Raw genomic sequence first — 12,848 nt, forward strand, 5'->3', positions numbered from 1 at the left:
ACTCGTACTGAATTTCTCTCTAATGTGGGACTGCACCACACATCAAGTAGTTATCTCTTCAATTTATGATATAAAGTCCATTTATAGCACAGAATAATGGGCATATTTCATTTCCAATTAAGATTACTCATCTGTTCACACCCACTAAGATTTCTACTGTGCTTTTAATTTATCATTGCTTACTTTAATGCACCCAGTTTAATCATACTAGCATCAGGAATCAGATCATTATAACCAGAGCTGTACTGAACTAATTTAATCTTCTTGGGGGTGAAAAAAGAGAGTGTGAGAGAACATTTTAGATTCAAAGCACTTGGGCTTTTCCTTTTGTAACTTTACTTACCGTCTCACTTCGTATTTCAAAATTACTTAAGATGATGAGGCTGGCATGCCAGTTTGACTATGATGACTCCAAAAAAGTATCAGCTCTCCATCCAGAACCCTACAAAAGGAGGCAGAGTTGATTTGAGGCAGAGATCATAACCAACAACAAAAGAAAAGAATGTAAAGGCAGGAATAAAGTTCATTAAAATTCCTTGGAATGTTCATATTTTCTTTTGCATTTTTGCATATTTCAAAAGAATCACAGAAAATTTTCAATGTCTGTGCATTTCTGGGCAAGAGAGATGCAGATCCCTGCAATGTGGAAGGAAGATTGGGACTGAGGTGTTCTGACAAAGCTGCCTCAGGAGTATAGGAAAGTAACTTTAGAAACTAGCTCAGGCTGAGATCAAAATGATTCATTGAAATAGCAGAGAGCTACAGATAAGAATTACTACTGTTTGTGATACACAGGAGAGGTGAAGGAGCATAAGTCCTGACATTGGGAATACAGGGAGGGTTTAGGGCAGCAGTGAATCACAGTAACAGCTGAAGGATTCCCTCTCACAGTTTTCTGCTACAAAGGCATTTCCAGTACTTTAGTGTCATGGTTGAAAGATGTAATTTTAGAAGAAACACAATTCAGGGTTAAAACTTTGCTGCTTGCTCATTTAAGTCCAAATCTTTCACTCAAGGAAACAGAGGACTCAGGCTTGTATTCTTGATCAGAATTATTTTGCAGAGCATAGTGGAGATTTATTCACTATAGCAGTTAGTCAGCAAGAGCTTCAATCAGTAGGAAGAAAGGAAGGTTATTTTCCAAGGTGAATGTTTTAGGCTGTCAATACTCCCTGGCCTAGGAGATGCACTGTTTATTTTAATGAAATACATCTTAACTGCCTAAAGTGTTTCAGGTATGTCCCAGGCAAGAAGAGAAGGGCAAGGAAATGTTACTATAAGAACACCTGACTCTGCGTCCACTTTGAACGGTACTCAGCATTAACAAACACAGCCTTTGGGATTTATCCTGTGTAAAAATAACCACTGGAGAGCAGAAAAATTGTAAACTGGGATGGGATGATATGCTGATGTCCACCAGTAGTGAAACTGTGAAACCTTTATACCAGTACCAGCTTCACTTATATGCATCTCTGCCAAAAAGTCCTAGCAAAGAAAGAAGGCGAAGGAGCCACATGCATCAGCAATGGGTTTCAAAGGCATAGAAATAAAATTTCTGAAAGAGCATCACATAAACAACAAAATGCAGAGTTAGGAGTTGAATACAAAAAGAAAAACCCAAACAACTAAAGTATGTCTCAAAATGTAAAAATGTCTATTCTTAAATATTTTCAAATGCCATTGAGGTAAGGCAATGTGCACAACACTGCAGCTCATGTCAGGAAATAAGGAACAAGTACAAATAAGCAATTTTCATTAGAAGAAATTGTATTTTCCTCACAGGCTTTGTGGCACTAGCTGCTTGCTACATATCAGCTTGTTGCTGTATGGGCAATGAAGCTTTTCCTGTCAAACCCAGTCAGCCTTCATTACTTATGGTAATGAACAACATAGTTTTATCATTTGTCTCTTCTTAATTTCAAATGCTACTGTATAGGAAGTGATACTTCTTTCTGTAAAGCACCTGTAATTTTCATACCAGCTTGAAATACTTTTTCTTGCTCATCTGAAGTAGATGAAACTAATCTTAATTTTTTTTTTTTTTTGCAAGTGCTTTGCAAATAGCATTCTCTTTATGGGTAAAAGATTGTAGGAATATGGACAGACATTTGTCACTACTACATATAGTTATCACTAGCAATATAGAAAATATCTGTATCAATCCACAGATTATTTCTGTATAGATTTGGGAAGATTCCAAGGAATCACACACCAGATATACAAGTGAATGCACTTTCAAATATTTTCTAAAAATATATCTCCCTTCTTAACAAATGCCTGTTTTTTCCTTTTTTTTTTTCTTTCCTACAAAAAAGATAGAGCCATCATGGTCTTTTCTATGATAAATACATTGCAAAGGTTGATTGGTACCTTCCTGCACTCCAAACCATTGTTATTCTAACAAAAGAGTTGACACTTGAGGCTTCCAGAGATATTGCAGAAAGGCAAACCCTATCGAAACACCACAAGTACTTGGGAAGATAAAGAATTAGAACATAAAGAAGAAATAAAAAAATAAATTCAAGACAAATCAGCATCCTGAAATAAACTGATCCTTCTACATTCTTTCTGCTTGAGGTTGGAGCACACTGGTAAGCACAAGGCAGATATGGGTACGAGGTGGGGGGGTCAGTTCAGTGCTGAATAGTGCTATGTATAAAGAGAACTTGATTGTGCAGAATTGTCAATCTGGCCTTTTCACAGAACATGAAATTAATTAAATAACAAGACCAAAGCATTTCTCTGCCTCAATTACTCAATTTTTCCCTGAAAGTGATAGAATATAATTATGTTCACATATTTAAGAAGCAAAATCTATTAATCAGTTAATCAGGCCACACTTCAATAGAACTTCTAATGCTGTGCATCCAGAGGTGCTTCACCAAAAGGCAAATTAGAAACTAAGCTAATTATGAATTATTTTAATAAATTGCTTGTATGCCCAGATTTAAAGGAGATATATGTATGCCAATGTATCAAATTATCATGAGTGTGGGAACCCCAAAGCTATCATGAGCTGCAGCTGGAAACTTCATAAATAGAGGAAGCTATGGATTGTTTTAATCTGAGTCTAGAAAAAATCTGAAAGCTCCTGGATTTTGAAGATCCCAATAGAAATCTAACCCCACAAGTCAAAGAGGAGGAAGAAAGTAAAACACATTAACCATGTAAACTTCCTAATGATTACCAGCATGTCAGATACTTTCAAAGTTCCAAAATTTAATATAAAAGGAAAAGAAAAAGGGTTTAATGGCTATGAAAAATAAAAGCTTACTACAGGATTGAAGCTAAGTAGGTCACTTCATATATGCTCTGATATGAACACAGACTGAAGCCAAGTACATGAGTGAACATCAAAAAGCCCCTGCATTTTCCTTTCCAGCTATGTAATAACTGTGCCATGCTGCCAAATGTGAACTTGTTACTGTACCACCATTCCTGTGCAGGACTGGTGCAGAGATTTTTTGAATGGTACCTACAGATCTAATAACAATTTGCTTTTATGTAAGCATACCATGTTGTCTTCAATGTAATTAAAAAAAAAAAAAAAAGGGTTTAGACTTTCTATTGCTTGAATAGTTATAATTTACCAGAAGCTTTGTTCATTCTACATGAGGAAAAATAATTGTAAACTGCAGTCTTCATAATTCCCTGAAGTACTTAGGAGAGCTATGCAGTCAAGGCAATAAAATGTTGTACAATATCATTATTTATATGAGAAAGAAAATAATTTTACTCCCTGTGGTACTTGGATATCATCAACTTTGTGTCTTTTGATTATATTGGCATGCTCAGCACCACAGTCTCACTCCTGTCAGCCCCGCTTTTAGCCCTCAGTGCCTCCTTACCCTTTCCAAGACAGTGAGCACTTATAAATGGCTCTGACACCTTCCCATTGCTCTACTTTGTCTGATAAGGTGGTGAAAGCTGCCCCAGGCATGTGACCAGACTTTCAGAACACAGGAAAGGATGACTCAGGAAATGTAACACCTTGTCTGATGGGAAAAAAAAAAAAAAAAAAAAAAAAAGTAGAATGGAGAAAAGGAAGGTGAACAAAATCTGGGACAATTTAATATTTTGCTGGATGTCACAGAGGCATAGAGCCCTTTGTATGTCTCATCTAAGATTTTCAAGGAGAAATTTCTTACAGCAGCTTACATTAAAATATCAGTTTATCATCTCTGTAGACTGTAGACTCAAGCGAAAAAATCATATATTGTCCCAAAATTGTTCCATTTTTTTTGGAAAATATTCTTCCCAAATGCAATTTTTTTTTTCTGGCTAGGTAGTTTCAGAACATGTTATACTAATGTTCTCAACTGAAATATTTCAAATAATTACCAAAGTAATTGTTTTATCATTGTAATTTTGCTAGCCCTGGGTTGCATGTGAAACACATTTTCCTTTTCTACTTTCATTCATGTAATACTTTTTGATTTTTACTAAGTACCTTACCAAATGTACTTAAATTACACTTTCCTCATTTTTTAGATTTTTATCACCAGAATTGTTCCTTCAAAGTGGAAAAGATGAATGACTTATGATCAAAAATCATAAATAAATAGCAGGCTTCGTCAAAACAAACAGCAGCTGTAGTAGTCATGGTATATTGGTACCAGCCTATGAGAGAATTGTTACACTGTTGGAACAATTCATGGACTCAAGGGTAGGAGTAGAAAATGAAAACTGCTAGAGGGTGTAGAAAGAAAACAGACTTGGGGATATCAGAAAGCAAGCTGCATTTGGAATTTATTATACCCAGCTGGAAGAAGCTAAAGAACAACCTAAGTCCTGAAGATTTCCACAGCTTCATTTACAGGGCCATTAAAAGTTTAATTTACCTTAGGCAATGGTTTTTAAATTGCAAATTGGAACAAGGCACTGATATTTTAAATTTGTACCATTGCTTTGCACTCATCAAAGGTGGTATTAAATCTCTTGAGTCCTTTGCATGACGCAAATACCACCATTTTCATAGAATATTTTTCAGAAACTTATGTACTTCTGGTTTGCATCTGATGACATGAAAGATATGAGGATGCATAACACAAAATGTAAACACAAACCTGGCTGGATTTCATGTAAATCTGAATCATCAAAATCTGAAGTAAGAGTGGTTATCCACTCAAGGCACTCAAATCTAGAGGTAAAACTTATAAGAACCAGAATTGATAACAAATACATTGTATCAAAGCATATAAATATTCAACGGTATGGCTTAAAATTAACAGCTAGTCAAGTTTGCTTTTTCTAAGGCCATTTCTGCAAGTTTGAACATCTGATAAACTGTGGTGATCAAAGCACCCCTAGTGGAACACCTTAAAACACTGATGTCTCACCAATCTACTGTAAATTCTCTAATTAACTGTTCTTAGTCTGTTCTAGTTCATAAATGACATAATCAGCACCTGCTGAACTGCAGTTCTAATAAGTCACCAGTGCTTGTGGCAAACTCTGTGACAGGCTTTACATAATTTTGTGACATTTAGTAGTTTTATTATTTATCATTAGTATTCATTTATTTGTGACAGTATTTATTCTACCTTAACCATGCACCATGCTGTTAAAGACAATTACAGGAGCCTAGTTCCAATTTTTATATACAGTGCAATACACAAACAGGTGCCTTTTCCACCGCTGCCTTGATCTTGAAGGCCTGTGGTCATTTCTTGTCTAGAAGCACTCCTTCAGCCTTTGAACCTCCCATCACTGAGGTCCCCAGACACTAGATATGACTTCAAAGCCTAGCATGCTACCAATCTGAGGATTTTTTATGGCAAAGAATCTCTCAGCCCCCAGGAGTGACCTTGGGAGGAGCCCCTACTCAAGGGAGATCCTGGCGTGCAGCCTGCTGACGTGCAGGAGAGCTCAGCAGACCTCGGGCTATCTGCTGTTTATAAAGTGAGATGATTCATTTGTATTTGCATACCAACAAGACATCTAGATCACTGATCCAGACTGCCCCTAGCTACCATGCTGCCATCCACCCCCGAAGTCCAGAGTAAGCTGGATATGTGGCAATCACCACCCCCACTGATGGTTATGGCTTGAGCAGGACAGTGGAAGGCACACCATTGCTGTCTCTCTTCCTGGAGCTGTTCCAAGGATGAATGGGGTAATTACAGTTTCAATGTCCAACTGAGACTCAGCAAATGAGAGATGATGAATGTGTGGGCCAACATCTAAGGAACAAGGAACCCTCAAGAGAGCGGGAAGATCTGAGTGTTTTATTGTAATCAATATTTCTTATGAAATAGTATGAAAGCTATTTGAGAAATGGCTGGAATTTGTCTGCTGTTGAGACCAATATGCTAATAGTCCAGGGGAAAAAAGCCATTCAGAATCACAGATCCACCAGAGTCATATTGCTGTGGTTTAGCCCCAGGTGGCAACTGAGTCCCACACAGGTGCTTTCCTGCTCCTGCCCTCCTCCAGCACAATGAGGGAGAGAATTGCAAGACAAAAAGTGAAAAAATTCATGGATTTAGATAAAAAGCTGTTCAAGAGGTAAGGGCAAGCAAAGCCAAACGAGGAATTCACTCCCCACTTCCCATGGGAAGGCAGGTTTTCGGCCAACCCCAGGAAAGGGGATCACACATAACAGCTCCTGGGAAAGACAAAGGCAGAGTACTTTCTGATCCAAGTCCATAGACACATGTCACAAAATTGATCACAGTGCATAAAAAATTTGACTACCGTGATAATGAAAATTTATGAAAACTAGATATTTTAAAAATCAGTAGTAAAAAATCAGTTGAGTTGAACACCCATCTAGGTCTGAGTAAATATATATTAGTACAGTCCTGATTACTTAATGCCATTTAATTCAGTGAACTTTACTTAATTTTTTACTGACCTAAGATGTAATGAACTTACATAAGTGATTCTGAAACACATTTTGTTCCTGACTATACTGGTATAAATCAAGATCAACTTCAGAGAATTCAACACCAAGATCAACTTTAGAGAAGTCAGCATCAAATTTATGAAGCTGTTATTAAGAGCAAATTCCTTTTCATTTGTTGCCATCATTCACCATTTAATGTTTTGATGTCATTTACATGCAGAGCTGAGATGCTAGGAAGATGTTCATCACCCTCATTTACAATTATATATATAATTACCTTTGCTTAGAGTTCCAGATGAATAGCATGGTTGAATTAAATTTCTTCATAATGAGATAGACATGTTTAAATCTCCAAAAAGTTTAATGTCATCTGTAGTTTACTGTCAAAATACATGACGCATAAAAGTTCAATCATTTTGTTTTCCAGGTTATACATAGCTTTCAGGATCTTTGTGAATCCTGAATAAATCCTTTACTGCTCTATGAGGCTGCAAGCAATCTGGTACAAACATTTATAGAAAAAAAAAATCATATTTACAGGGAATATTCTCAAAAATTCTGTGAAGATCAGTGCTGTCCTTATCCTCTAAAGTATAAGGATGGAAGACTGAAGGTCTCTGAGTGGTCATTGCACTTCAGCTCCTCCTTTGAGTGGTGACTTCCTTGTGGGTTCTCATTCATAAATTAAGTTGAATCTTTAGGTCACCTATAACAAGAGAAAGCTTCATTCCAGCTTCTCATTCCTCACCCCTTATGGGTTAAATTCACACCTACTCAGTTCTCTCCAGTTATTCTAGTGCTTAAATTGTCCTTCAGCTTAACCAGTTTTCTTCATCTCCGATGTTTGTCTTGTGAGACATTCATAGTGAACAATCCTCTCCTCTCTCAGTCTTAGCTTTACTTGGTTAAACATCACAGTTTTCTAGTCCCTAAAACAGGTTTTCTCTTCCCTTCATAATTTTATTTGCTCTTCTCTTTACCTCCTCTTTGAATTTAGCAGCCATGGACACTTGCTCTGGATGTATTCTTACTAATAATTTGTACAGTAGTATCAATATTTCTCTGCTGGCTCTCAAACTATTTTGCCTGTTAAGAGTCTGAAACTACATTTGATTTTTAAAAGTAGCTTGCTTTCAAAAGACAGAGTTTAGTCTTTTGTAACTGCATTCCCCCATGTTGGAACACACATTGTAGAACAATCTATGATAATTAATGATTAATATATATTATATTAATATATAATTAATATTAATAATCTAATCTTTTTAATCTATGATTAAAAAGTAATAGATCTGAAACTGTATTATCGTGTATTTAAACTTACGTAGTGCATGAATTTTTTTAAGAGATTCTTTTTAGCAGGACTATAATGTACTTAAATAAGGTGTTTATTAGCACTGAGACAAAATTTGCTCAACAAACTTGACAGAGCATGTAGTGAGTGTCCAGCCTCAGACAAAATTTTAAGTGGACTAGTTTTATGATTTTTGAACAAATATTTTATGATATTGCTCTTTTCCATATGGTTTCAGCACTTCTGCCAGCTACAGTACTTTGGATCAAAGAATTGCAGCATTTTTTAATAATTAACTTTAATAATTTTTTATTAACTTTTTAATAATTAACCTTAAAGGAAGTTTGAGCAATTATGATGATTTGCATTGTCTCAAATATTGTTCATATGTAAAACATTTTTGTTACTCTATTTAAATCTATTTAAAACTGTATTAATGCTTTACTCTGTGTGATCTCATTAAGGGCTCTCTGGCCAAGCTGGCAGAGAAAAACACTTGGTGCTGAGTGCTCAGAATCCACAGTGACATTACAAATGGGGTTAATTTTGGACTGGAAACATGGCAGGATGACTTGCACAACTGGAATCCTACAATGGGTGGCTATAAATAGGGTTGAGTATTTATGGATAACAATCAGGGGAAGCAAGGCAGATATCCCCCTGGGACTCTGTTATAGACTGCCCAACCAGGATGAAAAGACAGATGAAATACTCTATGGGCAACTGGGAAAAAAATGTCACCGATCCCTAGGCTTGGTTCTCATTGGGGACTTCAGCTTATTAAATGTCTGCTGGAAGTACAAGACAGCAGAGAGAAAGCAGTCTAGGAGGTTCCTGGAGTGTGGCAGACAACTTCCTGACAGCTGGTGAGTGAACCAACTCGGGAAGGTGTCCTGCTGGACCTGTGTGTGAACAGGTTATGTGACAGTTGGAGGCTGTCTTGGACACAGTGATCATCGAATGATAGACTTCTTCCAGGCAGCAGACCTTGTCCTGTTTATGAGACTGGCTAACAGAGTCCTTTGGGAGGCAATCTTGAAGGGCAAAGGTGTCCAGGAAGGCTAGACATGCATTAAGAAGGATATTTTAAAGGTACAGGATCAGGTTGTCCACACGTTCCAAAAGTTGAGACAGTGAGTAAGACCAACCTGTCTTAACAAAGAACTTTGGCTAGAACTCAGGGAAAAAGTTTATAACAGTTGGATAAAGGGGCAGACAACTCAGAAAGAGTACAGAGATGTTGTAAGGTTGTGGTGGACCAAAGCCCAGCTGGAATTTAATCTAGCTGCTGCTGTAAAGGAAAACAATTTTTTTTTTTTTTTTAATAATACATCATCAGCAAAAGGAGATCTACAGAGAATTTCCATCCTTTATTGGATGAAGGGAAAAACCCAGTGACAAAGGATGGGGAAAAGGTTGAGGTACTTTATGCCTTCTTTGCCTCAGTTTTTAATAGGAAAACCAATTGTTTTCAGATTCTCAGCCCCCTGACCTGACAACAGGGACAGAAGGTAGAAACAGGGAACATGATGAAACCCAAATAATCCAAGAGAAAATAGTCAGCACCCTGTTGCTCTGCTTAGACACGCACAAGTCTATGGGTCCAGATGGAATCCACCCAAAGGTACTGAGAGAGCTGAGGGAACAGCTCAACCAAGCCACTTTTAATCATTTACCAGGAGCCCTGAGTCACCAGCGAGATCCCAACTGACTGGAAGTCAACAAATACGATGCCCACTTACAGGAGATGTTGGAAGGAGGATCCAGAGAACTATGAGCCTGTCAGCCTGACCTTGGTGCCAGGGAGGGCCATGGAGCAGATCATCCTGAGTGCCATCACATGGCAGATACAGGACAACCAGAGGGTCAGGCCCAGCCAGTGCAGGTTTGTGAAAGACAGGTCCTGCCTGAACAGCCAGGTCTCCTTATGAGAGGGTGACCCATTTAGTAGATGAGGGAAAGGATGTTGTCTGCCTGGACTTTAGTAAAGCTTTTGATAGCATTTCCTGGAGGAAGTGGGCTCAAGTTGTGCCAGGGGAAGGCTAGATTGCATATTATGAAAAAATTGCTTCACTGAAGCAAGTCGAGGCAGTGGAACAGGCTGCCCAGGGAAGTGGTGGAATTCCTGGAAAAGCTCTTAAAGACAGGTAGATGTGGCACTTAGGGACACGGTTTAGTAATGAGCATGGCACTGCTGGGCTAACGGTTGGGCTTGATGATCTTAGAGGTCTTTTCCAAAATTAACGATTCTATCATTCAGTGACCTCAATGTGCTGTACAGGAAAAAACTGTATTTTCTTCTTCACAAGCACAAGCCCCAGCGAAGCTTTGATGATCAATAGTGATTGACTTCAATAACTGTTAGTTAAAGCATTTACTGTGTGTACTGCAGAAACACTTGTATGACCTCCTCTGAATTGATTGAATATGCCACTGACTCAAACAGATCAGGATCCATATCCTTTTGCCTAGCAGTTGCAGAAGAAAACAGACCTTCCTAGGGAGAGACAAAACAGATAAGTCAGGAGACAGGCTTTCCCTTACAAAGCATTTACTTAATTTAAATCTGGGGTGAAAGTAAGGTTAATTATCATTATGCCAGCATTTTGTTTATGTGTACTTACACAAACAGATTGTGGTGTTTAATTGCACTGTACCTAATTTATTCAAATCTTATATAATAGGGGAACATGGAAGGTGTTTTTTTTCAGAGAATGGTTCTTATCTCAGGAAAAACTGTCATATACAGATTCATATATGTGTGTATATACTTTTAGTATTTAGGTGGTATATATACTTTTGGTAAACACACACATCTGTATTGACAGTTGAGGAACTTTTACCTTATCTCAGCTTGAACTGAGAACACATACAGTCCAAGTCACTGATTTAAAGTTCTTTTCACCTCCCAAATCTCCGTTTGTCTGTCTGTAAAACTGCATTGCAGGTAGGCGTGGTCTTTCCACAACAACTTATGGAGCACTTGGGACCTATTTTAGCATCTGTGAATTACTACCTATAAAACTTAGCACATACTGAGGACATGCTTTTGGGGGAGAAAAGATTTACAAAATTGGACTGACACATCAACCATAATAAAACATAGCTGAGTAGTGAAATAGCAGATTGATACAGCCTCCTAGTTTTAACACCTATTATGAACAATCTCTGACAAATGCTAGAAAATACAGTGCAAAATACTAGGCAGTCTCCTGCCACACGAAGCTTGAGTACAAGGACACTGTTTAATAGTGGGCTCAGGCAGCTAAAGGCAAAGTGTTTTTGATAGTATTGGCAAAACCAAGGCACTTTAAGACACTGCTCAAACAGAATGAGATTGCAGACACCTATTATAGTGCAAATTATCACTGCTGGTATCCCTGTGATAGCAGACTGAAAGATGCCAGCTATAAATGGAATTCCAGAATTTTTTCCAAGGCTTCATCCCCTCACAGATAGACAGGGAAATTATGGTAAAACCTTAGAGGCCAATTAAGTTAACAGACTGTTACTTGGAGCACAGGAAGCAGAATAAGGGTCTGTTCAGAATGTAGTTCTCCATAGGATATCACCAGTGGTTGCCTCTGCCACGTGGGTCCTTCTGTACTACCCTGTGCCACTGCCTGTATCACCACAGTGAAGGCTGAACATGTAAAATTGAGCTGGCTAATTAATCACAAATCTTACTAAAACATTAACGAGAAAGAAAAGTCCTCGTGCCACTTCTCAAAAGTAATAGGCTGTGCCCATTTTATTCTACTTTTTCCCATCAATTATGAAGCAGTCATTATATAAAGGTTTGGAATGAACTAACTCGCCCTACTTCCCATTTATCTCAGTGTGATGCATTTACTGTGGAAATGTTTGATTACAAATAGATAATCCTGAAATTATAAAGGAAACTATTGTGGCTGTATTTTAAACACATATTTTACCTTTTCATGCCTCTAGGTACCTGTTCCATAATAATTTTCCCCCTTCTTGTGCAGGAATTTCCTTATGCAATTTACAAGTCTGTTTGGTATAATAAACCCTATTCATCTAAGATAAGTGCAGATAATATCAAATCTATTGTAATAATGAAATTGTGAGGAAAAAGAAAGGGGCAAAGGATTTTTATCAATCAAAGATGCTGAAGATTAAAAGTACATTCCCTTCACAGTAGGATCTCTGAATTCACCTAAAGGAGCCTTTGGGCTTTCCAGAAACCATTCATAATTAAAAGGCAACCCATCGCTTTCAGAGGAGGCTGCAAGACTGAACTACTTGCTTGATCTAATCTATAACATTTACCTACAGTGTAGGTATAAAGTTACCAATTCTGATTTCATTGTCAGCCCTAAGTTCTGTTAACTCACCTCAGCTTCAGTGAGAATGCTGACCACTGCTTAAGGTTTCAGCTACTGACTGAAGGATGTCTGGCCATCCATCTTGTTGATCCATCTTGTGCTTTTCTGAGATGTGCTTGGTCCTTCCTAGCTTTCAGTGAGGGCTGGAGGTCATCCCACAGTGGTGGCAGTCACAGCAGTAGTCTGATGTCACAGTTTATGTTTCTTGGCATTTTATATTTCACAATAACATTTGTGAAGTGAAAGAGTATAATACTTCCCTGGCACAGACAATTATTTAGATGCTGTGATATGTCTGGTTCTATAATGATTACCACCAGAAAGACAGATAATTTGACACCAAGAAGCAGGCAACAGA

The 12,848-nt window shown here is 37.8% G+C and overlaps 1 long non-coding RNA gene across 1 annotated transcript; it reads right to left on the reverse strand.

The window, feature by feature from the left end:
* Positions 1–10,500: 10,500 nt before the first annotated feature.
* LOC111930043 (uncharacterized) lies at positions 10,501–12,625 on the reverse strand. Its single transcript, XR_002865007.2, has 2 exons — positions 12,500–12,625; positions 10,501–10,638 (listed from the first exon to the last, which is right to left on the reverse strand). It is a non-coding gene; the product is annotated as an uncharacterized LOC111930043 (long non-coding RNA).
* Between the last annotated feature and the right edge of the window lie 223 nt (positions 12,626–12,848).

The sequence above is a fragment of the Cyanistes caeruleus genome, chromosome 6, assembly GCF_971803275.1.
Source record: "Cyanistes caeruleus chromosome 6, bCyaCae1.hap1.1, whole genome shotgun sequence".
NCBI classification, from domain to species: domain Eukaryota; kingdom Metazoa; phylum Chordata; class Aves; order Passeriformes; family Paridae; genus Cyanistes; species Cyanistes caeruleus.